At 39.7% G+C, this 6,761-nt stretch overlaps 1 pseudogene; it reads left to right on the top strand.

Annotated features, from left to right (window-relative positions):
- Nucleotides 1–3,223: 3,223 nt before the first annotated feature.
- On the top strand, nucleotides 3,224–5,343 carry LOC121105901 (annotated as a pseudogene).
- The last annotated feature ends 1,418 nt before the right edge of the window (nucleotides 5,344–6,761 follow it).

Genomic DNA, 6,761 nt, shown 5'->3' with positions numbered 1-6,761 from the left:
TCAGAAACCTGTGAAAAGGTTAAGCACATGCTTCATTGAAGTCCCAGAAAAAGAGGTGAAAAATTTGGCTTAGACAAAAATATTGAAGGAAAAAGATGGCTAAAAACTTCTTAGAATTGCTGAAAGACATATATTTAGAGATTCAATAAGCTCGGCCATCCCCAAACAGGATAAATTAACATACAACCATTCCTAGCCACTTCATATCAAATTGCTGTAAAAAAGAAAAAAAGAAAAAAAAAAAAACACCTTAAAAGCAGCTAGAGAAAAAGGACACATTATATACGGGGGGATCACTGTGGAATTCTCCTCAGAAAGCCATGAAGTTTTTACTCATCAGAAGCCACAGACAATGGAGGAACATATTTAAAGTGATCAAAGAAAAGAATTGTCAACCTAGAATTTTGTAGCCTGAAAAAATTACCTTCCACAGTGAAGGTGAAATAAAAGACATTCTCGAAGAAGGAAAACTAATAGAATTTGTCTCCAGCAGCCCTACTCTAAAAGAAATGTGAAAAGAAGTCCTTCAGGCTGAAGAGAACGGATCCCAGAAGGAAATCTGTGTCTTCAGGAGTGAAAAGAGCAACAGAAATGGTAACTATTTGTTCATATAAATATGAAATATATATAAACATAAAAGATTATTTTTTTCTTGAGTTCTTTAGAATATGTGTGACTGTTGAAAGCAAAAATTATAACATTATCTGGCGGGGTTTTCAATATATATGCATGTATTATAAATGACAACTATAACATAAAGGTTCGTGAGAGGAGAGTTAAAGGAAGTATATATACATAGGAAGCATATATATACATATATATATATTAATAAGGCTTCTATATTTTACTTAGACTGGTAAATATTAACTCTAAATTGTATAAGTTTAAAAATGTACACATAATTCTAGAGCAATTATTAAAGGGTAAAAATATGAACAGATATAGTAAAAAAGCCAATAGATAAATTAAAATGGAATAAAAAAATGTTTCTAATAATCCAAAAGAAGGCAGAAAAGAGGAACAGAGAAATGAAAAACATGTCAATAATTACATTAAATATAAATGGCCTGAACATACTAATTAATGATAGACATTGTCAGATTGAATAAACAACAAGACCCAACTATATGCTATTTATGAAGAACCTATTTTAAATATGACACATACATAGGTTAAAAGTAAAGGACGCATAAAGATATACCATGCAAACACTAATCAAAAGAAAGCTTGAGAACTTACACCATTATCAGACAAAGTAAATTTCAGAACAAGGGATACTACCAAGGACAGGAGTGATATTATACAATGATAAAAGATTAATTCACCAAGACAACATAACAATCATAACTGTGTATGTACCTAATTAGGGCTTTAAATTGCAAGAAGCAAGAGTTGATGGAATTACCAGGAGAGAGAACACTTTCCCCCAACCCTAACAAAATACACACTCTTTTCGAGGGCACAAGAAACATTCACCAAGATAAACCATTTTCTGGGCCAGAAAACAGATCTTAACACATTTAAAAGAATTGAAATCATACCAAGTGTGCTCTCTGACCATAATGGAATTCAACGAGAAATCAATAACAGAAAGATGTTTGGAAATCCAAAAACCTATAAATGAAAATGTAATAAATATCACCTGAGTGTTTTCCCATGTTTTAGCAAAGCAAATCCCCATGTAGGAGAATGTTTGTTTCCTAGGGAGAACTTCTTTCTTCAAAGGTGATTTGGAGGACAAATGAGACTCAGGAATGACCTCTGGTACAAATACCTTAGAAGAGGGAGTATATGAATAGAAATAGCATGGGGTCTGGGACTGTCTGTGTGACATTAAGGAAAACACTCCAGCTCTGTCTCACTTCCCTGTGGCAGAGTCACTACTGAAGACTCTCGAATCTGAATACCGGGCTTCCAATCCTGACGCCATCACTCATGCGTGATCTTGGACAAATTAATTGACTTCCCTGTGCTTCAGTTTCATCACTCGTGTAATAACAACAACAACAACAACAGATATATATTATTTTATTAATTTATATTATTTTTATTATTAATATATATTAATATAATAAATAATATAATATAATATATAATAATAATAACTATCATTATTATTCAGGTCATTATATGTCGTGGTTTGTCTGGGATAGTCCTGGCTTATGTTTGTTATTTGGTTATAATTAGTAAGAGTGTCCTGATTTTGGTGATAAATTGTATGCTCACTCTAATAATAGTACCTATGTATTACAGGGTTGTTGAGAGGATTGAGTTTGTCATTGTGCATAGTGTTTTAGAATGAAGCAGGCAGTCAGGCTCATATCCACCCTTTCGGTATATTTGATTGCCTGCTGTGGTCCAGGCGCTTTCCTAGACGCTAGGCTATGGTGCAGACACCACACTCAGAGTCGGGGGCCTGGCATAGTGATTAAGTGCACAGACTCTCATGCTAGACTACCTGAGTATGAATTCTGGCTCTGCCCTCTGCTGTGTGACTTTGAGCAAGTAATTTTAGTTTACACTTGTCATGTGAGTTGTTATGAAGATTGAATGGGTTAATATTTGAAGACCACTTAGATCAATACCTGGTACATAGTAAGTGCCATATAAATACTTGTTAAATAGAACTTTTATTCCCAATGTTAGGAAGATTAAATGCATTGGCATATGTAATGTTTATATGTATTTGTACTGGATATTTACCTCTCATTACTAAAGTTGTCCATTCTGGTATTTTTCTCGAAACAAAGGAAATCTGCAAAGATGAATTGATGGCTCCTCCACTTCTAGAGACAGTAGACGTCCAGGAACATTTTTTTTCCTTAAAAAAACATAGTCCTGTTATATTCTCACAACAACCGTAGTATTATTAATATGATTCTTATAAGGAGACAGGCTCAAAGACTTGCCAAGGTCAGAGAGCATTGTGTCTTTTTGATCAAGTCTTCAGTGAGTGTTGGATTTCAGTGCATTTCCAGAGGACAGCAAGCAAGCTTCTTTGCTGAACAAGGCCAGAACAAGTTCAAGTAACACATTATTAAAACCAACATGAAGAAACCAGATTGTTCCATTATCGGAGATAGAAAAGCTGTAATAATGAAACCTTAATTCAAACATAGGCGGTCTAGCTCCAGAGACCATAGACAGAAAATTGCTGCAATAAAAAGAGAAGAGATCCTGAAGTTGCTGAGTGCTATAATACACTAGCTGGCCCTTCCCCGTCATGGGATGGGGCAACACCTCCTCCAAAGAGTGTCACCTGCAGCCCAACTATATCTGCCACAGGTGAGGGACCCTTCCCACCCCACCAACCCTGAGCCTTTGACGGATTTCACCCATCACGGTTCCCAACATCCATACTCCCAGGGAGCGCTTTATTTTCTGCTAAGAGACTCCAAACAATTCCAATGGCTAATGCATGTGGGTCTAATTCAGGCTTTGCCGGCTGTAACCTGACTACAGTGACATTTATATGCCATAATATACGCAACCAATGCACTCAGCAATGCTCCCTCCTCACCCCCAGCCTCTCGGAATGTGCAAAATGTGCGTGTTAAGTAGCATAATCCTTTTTACTTGGAGTGCCTTTCCCCCCCCAGAGCCTTGCAAGTGCTCTCCATTAATGGCCTATTTTTAAGGATCTCCTTGAGACCAGAGATGGCACCCGGGCCTTCAATCTAATAGCATCAGAGCCTGTCCCCGTTACAAACATTTCTAATATGCTCAGAAAGAGGCCCTGAAAAATGGACTATCTTTACCCTTGGCTTTTCAGGTGCCCTAGGGAAGTCCTGATTTAGAAGATGCCCCTCTCGCTTAAGCTGAAGCTGCTCCTGCTGATGGCACATCTGACTGCGAGCTGGTGTCTAATATCCCCGAAGCAGGCCGTCAGCCTTTGACCCGTGTCCCAGCCTCCGCTGGGTAAATGTACGCTGTTTCATGGATCTAAAAGGAGAGGAATAAAGAGCATGGACTAAAAATTTCAGAATGGTAAAAAAGAGGAAGAATCAGACATTTTTCTCTTCAAATATTAATCGTTTTAAATGTGCAATTTTAAGGATGCATTGACTCTGCTTGGCAGACCTTGCAAGGAAAACTTCCTTTCCTTTCCTCATTTCTCTTCCTGCACTCCCTTCCAGCTATTAGCTCAAGCCAGAGGTGAAGCCCCATTGAGTGAAACTGCTAGAAATCCTATGATTCACTCAGTGGGTGGTTCTGAATTAATTGTTAATCTGGTGGTGGGTGTTACTTTTTCTACCAGGCTGTGCTAACTCTTGAGATGCTAGGCAAAAGCACTTGTGAGAGAAAGCAAAGGAGAAAAGGATGAAGAATCTGAGATGTGCTTTCTCCCCGGGAGCCCTTTCTGTCTTCGCGCGGTGGGGAACAGCAGCATCATCCACAACCCATTTATAATTAGTGGTAGTGAAACCAGGAGCTTTAGGGAATATCAGTCCTGAGCAAAGGCAAGAGTGGCAATTTTTTTTTTTTTTTAAGATTTCATTTATTTATTTGACAGAGAGAGACACAGACAGCGAGAGAGGGAACACAAGCAGGGAGAGTGGGAGAGGAAGAAGCAGGCTCCCAGCAGAGCAGGGAGCCTGATGCGGGGCTCGATCCCGGCACCCTGGGATCCCGCCCCGAGCTGAAGGCAGACGCTTAACGACTGAGCCACCCAGGCACCCCAAGAGTGGCAAATCTTGATGCATTTTGCAAAAACCACCTGATTTTAAAAAGTGGAAATACAGAGTGTCATATGTTAGTTGCTAAACTCATATGGCTCTCTACTTAAGGTGATTTTTGAAAGTAAATGTTATGCTTTCATTGTGTTCACAGCCGTTGCCGCGCCCCTGCCTTAGCTCACTAACTCCAGCACCGCTCTAGCTCGCCGAGCTCCAGCGGAAGGCGAAGGCAGGTAAGTGAGAAGGTCTCTGCACCACGCTCATAAGGAGCAGACGGCGGGAAAACCAACCGGTCGTAAAGCACCAAGGAAGCAACTGGCTACAAAAGCCGCCCGCAAGAGTGCGCCCTCTACTGGAGGGGTGAAGAAACCTCATCGTTACAGGCCTGGGTACTGTAGCACTCCGTGAAGTTAGACGTTAGCAGAAGTCCGCTGAACTTCTGATCCGCAAACTTCCTTTCCAGCGTCTGGTGCAAGAAATTGCTCAGGACTTCAAAACAGATCTGCTCTTCCAGAGGGCAGCTATTGGTGCTTGGCAGGGGGCAAGCGAGGCCTATCTGGTGGGCCTCTTTGAAGACAGCAACTTGTGTGCTATCCGTGCCAAACATGTCACAGTTATGGCAAGAGACATCCAGCTAGCGTGCCACATACGTGTAGAACATGCTTAAGAATCCACTATGATGACGGGGCGCCTGGGTGGCTTGGTCCTTAAGCGTCTGCCTTTGGCTCAGGGCGTGATCCCAGAGTCCTGGGATTGAGCCCCACATCGGGCTCCTCTGCTAGGAGCCTGCTTGTCTCCCACTCCCCCTGCTTGTGTTCCCTCTCTCGCTGGCTATCTCTCTCTCTCTCTCTCTCTCTCTCTCTCTCTGTGTTAAATAAATAAATAAATAAGTAAATAAATAAATAAAATCTTAAAAAAAAAAAAGAATCCACTATGATGAAAAACATTTCATTCTTTAAAAAAGGAAAAAAATTCTCTTCTTCCTGTTATTGGTAGTTCTGAATGTTAGATACCCCCCTCCCCCGGGGTCAAAAGGTACCTACCTAAGTATATGATTGCAAATGGAAAAATAGGGGACAGAAATCCGGTATTGGCAGTTTTTCCATTTTCATTTGTGTGTGAATTTTTAATATAAATGAGGGAATATTTTAAAGCATTAATGCAGGTCAAAATGTTTCAGTGAACACATTTCAGCAATTTAACTTTATAACAATTATAGATAAGCCTGCTAAATTTTTCTGGACAATGCCAGCATTTGGATTTTTTTTAAACAAGTAAATTTCTTATTGATGGCAACTAAATTGGTGCTTGTAGCATTTTTATCATACAGTAGATCTATCCATTTGTCATACTTTTCTGAGTTGTCCTACATGCAAGTACATGTTTTTAATGTTGTCTGTCTTCTGTGCTATAAGTTTGCTTTTAAAATACATTAAACTAGGGGCGCCTGGGTGGCACAGCGGTTAAGCATCTGCCTTCGGCTCAGGGCGTGATCCCGGCGATCTGGGATCGAGCCCCACATCAGCTCTCCCGCTATGAGCCTGCTTCTTCCTCTCCCACTCCCCCTGCTTGTGTTCCCTCTCTCTCTGGCTATCTCTATCTCTGTCGAATAAATAAATAAAATCTTTAAAAATAAAATAAAATAAAATAAAATACATTAAACTATATAAAAAGGTAAATGTTATAATGTTATAAGGGAAAATTGCCTTTAAATTTAAAAAGAATATATATCATATATATCATATATATTTACATTGATTGATTGATTGATTGATTGATAGGAGTGACCTTTTATTTGGGAAATTGCCAGAACCACAACATGTTACTGGTCTACAGCATGCTGATTAATGCCTGCTCAATGAGAGAAATTCAAGGGTGAGGTATTCAGTGTTGTCAGTGAACTCACCACATTGGGCTCGAGGATTTTCCCCAGGGCATTAAGTTCTTACTGTCACCTAATGTAGCCACCAAGGAGAAACTTGTACTATCTCTGTGCTTCTTCACCAGGGGCGGAGAGGACGCAGTCAGAGTACAGGTTTCCCCAGCTATCTGAAACTAGAATGTTCTTATGAAACCTTCTGAAAG

Source organism: Ursus maritimus, unplaced genomic scaffold (genome assembly GCF_017311325.1).
Source record: "Ursus maritimus isolate PB19 unplaced genomic scaffold, ASM1731132v1 scaffold_3, whole genome shotgun sequence".
NCBI lineage: Eukaryota > Metazoa > Chordata > Mammalia > Carnivora > Ursidae > Ursus > Ursus maritimus.
Note: the sequence above shows the minus strand (reverse complement) of the source record. Positions and strands in the feature narration are given on the sequence as shown.